This window comes from Callithrix jacchus, chromosome 8, assembly GCF_049354715.1.
Source record: "Callithrix jacchus isolate 240 chromosome 8, calJac240_pri, whole genome shotgun sequence".
In the NCBI taxonomy this organism is placed as follows: domain Eukaryota; kingdom Metazoa; phylum Chordata; class Mammalia; order Primates; family Cebidae; genus Callithrix; species Callithrix jacchus.
The window spans coordinates 70,194,023-70,207,055 of record NC_133509.1 but is presented as its reverse complement, the minus strand read 5'-3'; the positions used below and the strand labels follow the sequence as shown (position 1 = coordinate 70,207,055).

At 35.7% G+C, this 13,033-nt stretch overlaps 1 protein-coding gene across 22 annotated transcripts in view; it reads left to right on the top strand.

The window, feature by feature from the left end:
* The window catches only part of RALGAPA1 (Ral GTPase activating protein catalytic subunit alpha 1), a 289,470-nt gene that overhangs the window by 173,935 nt on the left and 102,502 nt on the right, over positions 1–13,033 (top strand). The window lies entirely within an intron of this gene.

The following is a 13,033-nucleotide window of genomic DNA, read 5'->3' as shown; positions in this document are numbered from 1 at the left end:
TAAAATAGAGTCCTTGGCTACTAAATCCAATGTCTGGGTCATCACTAACTTCGTTTCTATTGTTTTTTTTCCTCTTTGCTATGTGTTTCATTTTCCTGTTATTATCTCTATTTTTTTTTATTATATGCCAGACATTATACATAAATGTAGTAAAGACTCTAGGTCTGTGCTGCTCACTGTGGTAGCTACTAACTGTATATTGCTTTCAGTTTACATTACATTTATAGTTCACATTAAAAATTTAATTCCTCTTTTGCAAATATCAAGTGCTCAATAGTCACATCGGCAAATATACACCATTTTCATCATTGCACAAAGTTCTATTAGACAAGGTTGCTCTAGATTCTATTAGTTTCCTTTGAGAATTATTCTCATCTCTTCCCTTGTCACTTCTTAATTTGAGTGCTGGTCTCCAGGTCTCCCTCCCCTTAACCGTATTGTATTGAAATCTCAAGTTTGTTTTATTTACTGCTTATGTTTTAGTTAATTTACAGAAATCTAAAGCAGTAGTTATGTTTCTGTACCTATTCCAAGTTATTTTTGTGTGTGGCTTACATGCGGCTTTTATACTTTTGTCCTTTCCTACTATCTGCCATTATCATTTCTTACTAATTTCATGTGTTTACCTCAGAACTTTTTATTCTTTCCCTTCATATTTAATTTAAACACCATCTGAAGAGATGGTTTAGCTCTTGATAAATATATTCTTCATCTTTAAAAGAGATATATACTCCATTTTTATTTTTTTATTTTAAATTTAAAAAAATTTTTGAGACAGAGTTATCTCATTTGTCACCTAAGCTGGAGTACTGTGGCTCAGTCTCAGCTCACTGTAACCTCTGTCTCCCAGGTTCAGTGATTCTCATGTCTCAGGTACCCAAGTAGGTGGAATGACAGGTGTACACCACCATGCCTGGCTAATTTTTGTATTTTTAATAGAGACGGGTTTCGTCATCTTGGCAAGGCTGGTCTCGTACTCCTGGCCTCAAGAGATCCACCGCCTCAGCTTCCCAAAATGGTGGAATTGCAGGTGTAAGCTACCTCATCCAGCTTCCATTTTTAGCCAAGAGTTCTTCACTTTAATGTCTCAGGCTGTGATCTAGAATTCCAAATCCAGTTTATGAATAATATCTGGATAACTAATTGTTCATCTCCTTCTATATCATCTTTGTCTTCCAGAGGCCTAGCTATTAACATGAAAAAGCTATACTACTAAGTTTTTGTTTTCTTGCCCAGTTAGTCTACTAAGCATTTATTTATCATAAAATATGAGTGTGGCATTCTGCTAAGCACTAAATAGATAAACATGATACTCCCTGTTCTTGTGGAATTTAAAAATTAGAGACACAAATGAGGCAACATAATATAATAAATGCTTAGCATAAAAAGTAGGAAAACGTACAAGATACAAGTTAGAATAGAGAAGGAAATAAATATTGGGGAAAGGCTTGTTAAGGGAAAATTTTTTAAAAGTTGAACAGAGTGTTCTGCATAAATAGAGACAAACAGTAGAGTCAGAAAATTATTCCAAGTGGTGTGAATAGCATAAATCTTGGAGCTATAAAATAGTATGGTTTGTTTTGGAGAAATAGCTAGGCAGTTCCATATTTTAGAATGTGAAGTGAACAGTTAAGAGTTCGGAAAATAAACCTTCTAAGATAGGAAGAGGCCAAATTATAAAGGGCCTTGGATGCCACACTGTGAATGTGGGACTTCTGTGAAAGTGACTTATTTGAAGGATTTTTATGTAGAATAAAATATGACCAGATTTGTGAAAAATCACTTGAGAAAATATGAAAGTTGACTTAAAAGTCAAAATACTGTGATTGTTATTAAAATCATCTGTATAAGAATGAATGATGTTCTGAACTAAGGCTAAAGGAATAGAGAATAGATACTCACAAAGTAGAGTCCACAACCAAAGTAAGGAATACAGGAAAAAGAGGATTGTTGGAGCAGTGAGTTTCAGTTTTCAGTTTGTTGCATAAAGAAGTAATATCCAGGTGGAGACCACCAGCAAAGCAATTATGTACCTGACTAGAAAATTTGATGCTGGAAATAAAATTATTGGCATTGCCAGTACATGAGTAATATTAATGTTAAGGGAATATATGAAATTATTTAAGTCAATACAGTAGAGTAAGATGAATCAGCAAAGTATAGCACATTGATTAATAACAGTTAAGGAGAAGGCAGAGAAAGATGATTCAGTAAAAATGACTGAAAGGACGAGTAGGAAAGGTAGAAAAAATACCAGGTCTAGGAGAGAGTAATCATAGAAGACAAAATCAGATCATCCTGAAAATGCTTTTTTTATTTCAGATTTTATCATTCACTCTTCTTTTTTTTTAATATTTTAAATTCATTCATTTTTTTAAATTATACTTTACATTCTGGGGTACATGTGCACAATGTGCAAGTTTGTTACATAGATATACATGTGCCATGGTAGTTTGCTGCATCATTACCCTGTCATCTGCATTAGGTATTTCTCCTAATACAATTCCTCCCCAATACCCCCACTCCCTGCTATCCCTTCCCTAGCCCCCAACCCCCTGGCAGGCCTTGGTGTGTGATGTTCCCCTCCCTGTGTCCATGTGTTCTTACTGTTCAACTCCCATTTATGAGTGAAAACATTCAGTGTTCGATTTTCTGTTCTTGTGTCAGTTTGCTGAGAATGATGGTTTCCAGCTTCATCCATGTCCCTGCAAAAGACATGAACTCATCCTTTTTATGGCCAAATAGTATCCACGGTGTATATGTGCCACATTTTCTTTATCCAGTCTATTATTGATGGACATTTGGGTTGGTTCCAAGTCCTGCTATTGTGAACAGTGCCACAGTAAACACACATTTGGCATGTGTCTTTTAATAGAATGATTTATAATCCTTTGGATATATACCCAGTAATAGGATTGCTGGGTTAAATGGTATTTGTATTTCTAGATCCTTGAAAAATCACCGTACTGTCTTCCACAATGGTTGAACTAATTTGCACTCCCACCAACAGTGTAAAGTGTTCCTGTTTCTCCACATCCTCTCCAGCATCTATTGTCTCCTGATTTTTTAATGATTGCTGTTCTAACTGGCATGAGATGGTATCTCAATGTGATTTTGATTTGCATTTCTCTAATTATCAGTGATGATGAGCTCTTTTTCATATGTTTGTTGGCTGCATAAATGTCTCCCCTCCCCTCCCCTCCCCTCCCCAACTGGTTTTGCTAATCATTAATGACTCTTACCAGAATCAGTTAGTGTTACAATAGCTGCCAAATGATGATTTCTTAATTCATCATTCCTTCTACATTCATTAGTTAGCTTTCTACTATCAGGAACAGCTTTCCTTTCTTTCCTGTTTATCTTATTTCAGTGTTGGCTCATGATTCTCATTTTATGCAATGATTTGTAATTCTTAAATATTATTACTTATTTTGCTGCTCAAAATGTCTCATACTTAGCCAGTAGGAGCCCCATAAAGTGGCTTCTTTTTCATAAATCCCCATTATTTTGTTTGTTTATTTGTTTTAGAAAGTGATTTATTTGAAGAGAGAAACAGGAGGAGAGAGAAACAGCTATATCTCTGTTATATATCTCTGGATTCTGAATGAGAGAATCCAGAAAGATGGAATCCAGGAGAGGAAAGCAGTTTCCACACTGAATGGAAGGGAATAGGGAGAGATGGAGTTTAGGAGGGGAAGACAGGCTTCCACAAGAGAGTATGGAGTGGGAGTCTAGAGGGGAAATCCAGGAGAGAGAAAAATAGCTTCCATGAAGGGAGTGTTCATGGAAGGGGAATATGGAGTCCCATAAATCCCCATTATTTGGGGGCATGCTTTTAATTTCTACCAGCACACAATTTTTCAGACTCACTTTATGCTTTTCCTGTCTCATCCCTGGAATTACTCCTAGAAACTCTGCTTCCACTGAATGGCAAATGGTGTTTAGAAATCAGTGTCTAAGAACTAGGCATGCACATTGCTATTGGGGTATAGTTTCTTAAGGCCCCTTTGGCAGATACAGCTAGGAAATACATAACACACACACACACACACACACCTACCTCTATATCTGCTGTGGGCTGAATGTTTGTGTCTGTCCGGAAGTTCATATATGGAAATCCTAATGCCCAGTGTCATGGGATTTGGAGGTGCAGCCTTTGAGAGGTAATTAGGTTATGAGGATGGAGCCCTTATCGATGGAATTAGTGCCCTTCTAAGAAGAGAAATGAATTGTATGCACCATGTGAATATACATTAGATAGTGATCATCTAGAAGCCAGAAAGAGGACCCTTACGGATACCGAATTGGCTAACACCTTGATATTCAACTTTCTCGCTTTCAGAACTATAAGGAACAAATATGTGTTGTTTAAGCAACCCAGTGTACAGTATTTGTAATGCCAGCACAGGCGGAATAAGACAGTATCTAATACAAGTATTAAAAACCTTAAGTTCACACTGACACCTCCAATTCTTTTTTTTATTTTCTTATTTTATTTTACTTTAAGTTCCAGGATACATGTGCAGAATGAGCAGGTTTGTTACAACTGTAGACATGTGCCATGGTGGTTTGCTGCACCTGTCAACCCATCATCTAGGTATTAAGCCCCACATGCATTAGCTGTTTGTCCTGATGCTCTTTTTTCCTTCCCCTCACCGATGGGCCCCAGTATGACGCCTCCACTTGTAATCCAGCACCACAAGATTCAGTCCATCCTTCCCCATTTTCCTTATTTGTAACTTCCTGCTCCAGCAATGAAAAATCTGGTTCCCATATTGATTATTTATCTAGAAATGTTTACTTTTGTGCCATTCTATTTTTTAAAATTATTAACTTATGCCTTTTTATAGTTAAGAATTTTTACTGTCTTTACCAAGAGAATTTATCATTCAAAAAATTGTGTTCATAAGTTATTTGGGTTACTTCCTGTTCACCCTTTCCCACTTCAGGATGGTTATATAATTAACTTGAAATACAGTTGAGGTTACTTTTTTCTGTTTGTATGCAGTTTTAGGGTCTTTCCTTCATCTCTGTTGTTTTTATTTTTTTAGTCTATAGTTCATCCACCTATGATTATTTTTTTCACAAATGAACAGATGCATGTATGTTGTTTTTTATTCCTTGTTTGTTACACATGGCCTAGATAGTCTTTGCTTTGGATTTTTCACTTGATGTATCCTGGAAATCCATAACATGTAAATTCATAGAGATCTTCCTCATCCTTTTATTTATTTATATTTTTCTCAGTACACAGTAGGTTTATGTATTTATGGAGTGCATGGGCTTTTTTGGCACAGCCCCATGGTGCATAATAGATCAGGGTAAATGGGGTGTCCTTCACCTCAAGCACTTATCCTTTCTGTGTATTATGAAACAATCCAGTTTATACTTTTTTAGTTATTTTTAAATGTACAATATAGTTATTTTTTACTATAGTCACTCTGTTTTGCTAGCAAATACTAGATTTTATTAATTCTTTCTATTTTTTAGAACCCTTTAACTATCCCCACTTGCCCCCACCCCCCATTGCCCTTCCCAGCCTCTAGTGGTAATCATCATTCTACTCTCTATCTCCATGAGTTTAATTGTTAGCTCTTACAATGTTTGTCTTTCTGTGCCTGACTTATTTCACTTAACATAATGACCTCCATTTCCATCTATCTTGTTGCAAATGACAGGATCATTCTTTTTTATGGCTGAATGGTACTCCATTTTATATATGTACCACATTTTCTTTATCCATTCATCCGTTGATGGACACTTAAGTTGCTCCCAAATCCTGGCTATTGTGAATAGTACTTCAGTAAACATGGGAGTGCAGGTATCTCTTAGATACACTGATTTCCTTTTGTTTGGGTATGTACCTAGCAGTGGGATTACTGGGGATCGTATGGTAGTTCTCTTTTTTTAGTTTTTTTTGAGGAGCCTCCAAACTGTTCTCCATAATAGTTGTACTAACATGCATTCCCACTGACAGTGTACAAGGGTTCCTTTTTCTCCACATCCTTGCCAGCATTTATTGCTTGTCTTTTGGATAAAACCCATTTTAACTGGGGTGAGATTATATTTCATTGTATTTAATAGTTTGGATTTGCATTTCTCTGATGATGTTGAGCATCTTTTCACATACTTGTTTGCCTTTTTTATGTCTTCTTTTGAGAAATGGCTATTCAGATCTTCTGACCATTTTTAAATCAAATTATTAGAATTTCTTCTGTTGTGTTGTTTGAATTCTTTATGTATTCTGGTTATTAATCCCTTGTCAGATGAATACTTTGCAAATATTTTCTCCTATGTTGTGGGTTGTCTCTTCACTTTGTTGATCATTTACTTTGCCATGCAGAAGCTTTTTCACTTAATGTGATTCCATTTGTTCTTTTTTTCTTTGGTTGCCTGTGCTTGTAAGGTATTACTCTAAAAATCTGCCCAGTCCAATGTCTTCAAGAGTTTCTCCAATGTTTTCTTGTAGTAGTTTCATAATTTGAGGTCTTAGATTTAAGTCTCTAATGCTTTTTGATTTAATTTTTATATATGGCAAGATTTAGGAGTCTAGTTTTGTTCCTCTGCATATGGATAACCGGTTATCTCAGTACCATTTATTGAAGAGACTGGCCTTTCCATAATGTATGTCTTTTTTTTTTTGAGACGGAGTTTCACTGTTGTTACCCAGACTGGAGTGCAATGGCACGATCTCGGCTCACTGCAACCTCCGCCTTCTGGGTTCAAGCAATTGTCCTGCCTCAGCCTCCCAAGTAGCTGGGACTACAGGCGCATACCACCATGCCCAGCTAATTTTTGTATTTTTAGTAGAGACGGGGTTTCACCTTGTTGACCAGGATGGTCTTGATCTCTTGACCTTGTGATCCACCAGCCTCGGCCTCCCAAAGTGCTGAGATTATAGGCGTGAGCCACCGCGCCCGGCCAATAATGTATGTTATTTACCTTTATTTAAAATAAGGTCACTGTACATTTATGATTTGTTTCTGGGTTCAGTATGCTGTTCCATTAGTCTGTGTGTCAGTTTTTATTCCAGTACCATGCTGTTTTGGTTATTATAGCTCTGTAGTATTATTTGAAGTCAGCTAATGCACTTCTTCCACTTTTGTTCAGTTTACTCAGGACATCTTTGACTGTTCTGGATTTTTTATTGTTTCATGTGAATTTTAGGATTGTTGGTTCTGTTTCCATAAAGAATGTCATTGGCATTTTTATAGGGATTTCATTGAACCTATAGATTGATTTGAGTAGTATGGTCATGATTATTGAAAATAATGATTCTTTTAATACATGGACATGGAATAGCTTTTCATTGTTTTGTGTTTTTTTTCAATTTCTTTCATCATGTTTTGCAGTTTTTGTTGTAGAGATCTTTCACTTCTTTGATTAATTCCAAACTATTTAATTTCATTTGTAGCTATTGTAAATGGGATTACTTTCTTGATTTCTTTTTCAGATTGTTCTCTGTTGACACATAGAAGCCCTACTGATTTTTGTATGTTGATTTTGTATCCTGCAACTTTACTGAATTTACTTTATCAATTCTAATACTTTTTTTTATTAGATTCTTTAGGTCTTTCCAAATATAAGATCATATCATCTGCAAACAAGAATAATTTGATGTCTTCTTTTCCAATTTGCATACCCCTCATTTCTTTCTCTTGTCTGCTTGCTCCAGCTAGGACTTCCAGTACTGTGTCAAATAATAATGGTTAAAGTGGACATCCTTGTCTTGTTCTAGATCTTAGAGGAAAGGATTTCAGTTTCTCCCCATTCAGTATGATACTAGCTGTGGGTTTGTCATATATGGTTTTTATTATGTTGAGGTATGTTTCTTCCCGGTATTTTGGGGAGGGTGATGGGGAGGCTTTCATCATGAAGGGATGTTGAATTTTGTCAGATGCTTTTTCAGCATCAACTGAAATGATCATATGGTTTTTGTTTTTCATTTTGATGATAAAATGTATCACATTGATTGATTTGTATATGTTGAACCATCCTTGAATCCTTGGGATAAATCTCCCTTGGTTGTGATGAGTGATTTTTCTAATGTATTGCTGAATTTGGTTTGCCAGTATTGTATTGAGGATTTTTTGCGTCACTGTTCATCAGCAATATTGGCCTATAGTTTTCTTTTTTTTGATGTCTTTTGTTTTGGTATCAGGGTAATATTGGCATCATAGAATGAGTTTAGAAATACTCCCTCCTCTGTTTTTCATAACAGTTTCAGAAGGATTGGTATTAGTTCTTTATTGTTTGGTAGAATTCAGCAAATGAAGCCATTGGGTCCTGGGCATTTCTTTGGTGGGAGGCTTTTTATTGCAGTTTAAATCTCATTACATGTTATTGGTCTGTTCAGGTTTTGCATTTCTTCATGGTTCAATCTTAATAGGTTGTTTATGTCTATAAATTAATCCATTTCTTCTAGGTTTTTCCATTTACTGGCATATAGTTGCTCATGGTAGCCTCTCACTTGATCTTTGAATTTCTGCTATATCAGTTTTTAATGTCTCCTCTTTCGTATCTGATTTTGAGTTTTCTTTCTTTTCTTCTCAGTTGCTAAAGAATTTTGTTTCTCTTTTTTAAAAAGTCAATTTTTTATTTCATTTACCAATTTTTCATTTCCTTGATCTTTTGTATTTTTACCATTTCAGTTTTATTTTTTTCTGCTCTAATCCGTATTGTTTTTTTTATGCTTACTTTGGGTTTTGTTTGCTCTTGCTTTTCTGGTTCTTTAAGATGCATTGTTGGGTTGTTTGTTTGAATTTTTTTGCTTTTTTGATGTAGGTGCTTATAGCTATAAATTTCCCTCTTATAACTGCTTTCACTGTATCCATAGCTTTGGTATGTTGTGTTTCCATTATCATTTGTTTCCAGAAAATTTTCAGTTTCTTTGTTAATCTCTTCCTTAACCCACAGGTAATTCAGGAAGATATTGTTTAATTTCTAAGTGTTTGTATAGTATCCAAACTTCTTCTTACTTTTGATTTCTAGTTTTATTCCATTGGGGTCAGAAAAGATACTTAATATTATTTAAATTTTTAAAACTATATTAAGACTTATTTTTTGGCCTAACATATGGTATATCCTTGAGAATGTTGCATGTGGTGAGGAGAAGAATGTGCATTCCACAGCCATTGGATGACTTATTCTGTAAATATCTGTTAGGTCCATTTGGTCTATACTGCACATTAAGTCCAATTGATTTAAGTCTGTTGATTTTCTGTCTGGATGAAATGTCCAGTGTCAAAAGTGGGGTGTTTAAGTCTTCAGCTATGATTGTGTTGGCACAACACAATAATATATATCTCTCTTTAGCTTTAATATTTGCTTTAAATACAGGGTACTCCAGTGTTAGGTGCATAAATATTCATAATTATTTTATCCTCTTTATTATATAAAGATCTTTTTTGTCTTGAAATCTATTTTGTCCAATGTAAGTATAACTACTCCTGCTTTTTTGGTTTACAATTGCATAGAACATCCTCTTCATCCCTTTATTTTCAGTGTTTGTATTTACAGGCAAAGTGTGTTTCTTGTAGGCAGCAGATCATTGGGTTTTATTTTTTTATTCCATTCAGCCATTCCCTTTTGATTGAGGAGTTTAGTCCATTTACATTCAGCGGTTTTTATTTTTTATTCATTTGTTATTATTATTTTTGAGACAGCCTTGCTCTGTGACCCAGGCTGGAATGTACTAGTGCAGTCTCAGCTCACTGCAACCTCTGCCTCCTGGGTTCAAATGATTCTGCTGCCTCAGCCCCCTAAGTAGCTGGGACTACAAGCACTCACCACCACACCTGGCTGATTTTTGTATTTTTAGTAGAAACAGGGTTTCACCATGCTGACCAGGCTGGTCTCAACCTCCTGACCTCAGGTGATCCTCCCACCTCAGCCTCCCAAAGTATCGGGATTACAGTGTGAGCCATTGTGCCCAGCCTCAGTGGTACTGTTGAGAAGTAGGTAGTTACTCCTTCCACTTTGTTATTTGTTTTCTTGCTGTTTTGCAGGCTTCTTGTCTTTCTTTCCTTGATTCCTGTTTTCTTTTTAGTGAAGGTGATTTTCTCTAGTAGTATGTTATAGATTCTTGCTTTTTATTTTTTGTGTATCCATTGTATGTGTTTATATTTGAAATTATTATGAAGCTTGCAAGTAATATCTTATAACCCATTATTTTAAACTAATGACAACTTGACCCTGACTGCATAAACAAACAAGCAAAAAGAAAATTAGTAACAACTGTACATGTTAATTTTATATCCTGTTTTTTAGCTTTTTGTTCTTTATATTTTATTTTACTGTCCATCTCTTGAAAAGTTGTTGTAGTTATTAATTGGTTCATCTTTTTGTCTTTCTCCCTACAATATTAGTAGCTATATACCACCATTACAGTGTTATGACAGTTCTGTGGTTTTCTGTTTATTTACTATCACCAGTTAGTTTTGGACCTTCAGATAATTTTTCATTGCTCATTAACATTCTTATATGTCAGATTGAAGAATTCCCTTTAGTATTTCTGTAGGACAAATCTGATATTGATGAAATATCTCAGCTTTTGTCTGTCTGGAAAAGTCTATGTTTCTTCTTTATGTTCAAAAAATATATTTTCATCCAGGACTTGAACTCAGACCTGGAACAAGCAGACCTAATAGACATTTACAGAACTCTCCATCCCAAATCCACAGAATATACATTCTTCTCAGCACCACATCACACCTACTCTAAAATTTACCACATAATTGGAAGTAAATCACTCCTCAGCAAATGCAAAAGAATGGAAATCATAACAAACAGTCTCTCAGACTGCAGTGGCAATCAAGTTAGAACTCAGAATTCAGAAACTAACTCAGAACCGCACAACTTCATGGAAACTGAACAACTGGCTCTTGAATGTTGACTGGATAAACAATGGAATGAAGGCAGAAATAAAGATGTTCTTCAAAACCAATGAGAGCAAAGACACAACATACCAGAATCTCTGGGATACATTTAAAGCAGTCTCTAGAGGAAAATACATAGCAATAAGTGCCCACATGAGAAGCAAGGAGAGATCCAAAATTGACACCCTATCATCAAAATTGAAAGAGCTAGAGGAGCAAAATCAAAAAACCTCAAAACCTAGCAGAAAACAAGAAATAACAAAGATCAGAGCAGAACTGAAGGAGACAGAGATACGAAAAACCCTTCAAAAAAATCAATAAATTCAGGAGGTGGTTTTTTGAAAAGGTCAACAAAATAGACAGACCACTAGACAGATTAATAAAAAAGAAAAGAGAGAATAACTAAATAGATGCAATAAAAAACAATAAAGGGGATATCAACATAGATTCCACATAAATTCAAACCATCATCAGAGATTATTACAAACAACTCTATGCACATAAACTAGTAAGCCTGGAAGAAATGGATAAATTCCTGGACACTTGCCTCCTCCCAAGCCTAAACCAGGAAGAAGTCGAAATCCTGAATAGACCAATAACAAAATCTGAAGTTAAGGCAGAAATTAAGAGCCTACCACACAAAAAAAGCCCAGGTCCAGATGGGTTCACAGGCGAATTCTACCAGACATACAAAGATGAGCTGGTACAAATCCTTCTGAAACTATTTCAAATAATCCAAAAAGAGGGAATCCTTCCCAGATCATTTTATGAGACTAACATCATCCTGATACCAAAACCCTGCAGAGACTCAACAAGAAAGGAAAACTTCAGGCCAATATCCATGATGAACATAGATGCAAAAATCTTCAATAAAATACTGGCAAGCTGATTGCAACAGCACATTAAAAAGCTTATCCACCATGATCAAGTAGGATTCATTCCAGGGATGCAAGGCTGGTTCAACATATACAAGTCTATAATCGTAATTCACCACATAAACATAATCAAAGACAAAAACCACATGATTATGTCAACTGATGCAGAGAAGGCCTTTGACAAAATTCAACAGCCCTTTATGCTAAAAACCCTCAATAAACTTAGTATTGACGGAACGTATCTCAAAATAATAAAATCTATTTATGTCAAACCAACAGCCAATATCATACTGAATGGGCAAAAACTGGAAGCATTCCCTTTGAAATCTGGCACTGGACAAGGTTGCCCTCCCTCACCACTCCTATTCAATATAGTACTGGAAGTTCTAGCCACAGCAATCAGGCAAGAAAAAGAAATAAAGGGTATTCAAATAGGAAAGGTGGAAGCCAAATTGTCTCTATTTGCAGATGACATGATTGTATATCTAGAAGACCCTATCGTCTCAGCTCAAAATCTCCTGAAACTGATAAGCAACTTCAGCAAAGTCTCAGGATACAAAATCAGTGTGCAAAAATCACAAGCATTTCTATACACTAATAACAGACTTAAAGAGAGCCAAATCAAGAATGAAATGCCATTCACAACTGCTACAAAAAGAATAAAATACCTAGGAATACAACTAACAAGGAATGTAAGGGACCTCTTCAAGGAGAACTACAAACCACTGCTCAACAAAATAAGAGAGGACACAAACAGATGGAGAAACATTCCATGTTCATGGTTAGGAGGGATCAATATCATGAATATGGCCATACTGCTCAAAGTTAACTTACAGATTCAATGCTGTCCCCATCAAGTTACCAATGACCTTCACAGAACTGGAAAAAAACACCTTAAACTTCATATGGAACCAAAAGAGAGCCCACATAGCCAAGTCAATTCTAAGCAAAAAGAACACAGCAGGAGGATCACACTACCAGACTTCAAACTATACTACAAGGCTACAGTAATCAAAACAGCATGGTACTGGTACCAAATCAGAGATATAGACCAATGGAACAGAACAGAGACATTGGAGGCAACACAACATATCTACAATCATACGATCTTTGACAAACCTGACAAAAACAAGCAATGGGGAAAGGATTCCCTGTTTAATAAATGGTGTTGTGAAAACTGGCTAGCCATGTGCAGAAAGCAGAAACTGGACCCCTTCCTGACACCTTACACTAAAATTAACTCCAGTTGGATTAAAGACTTAAACATAAGACCTAACACCA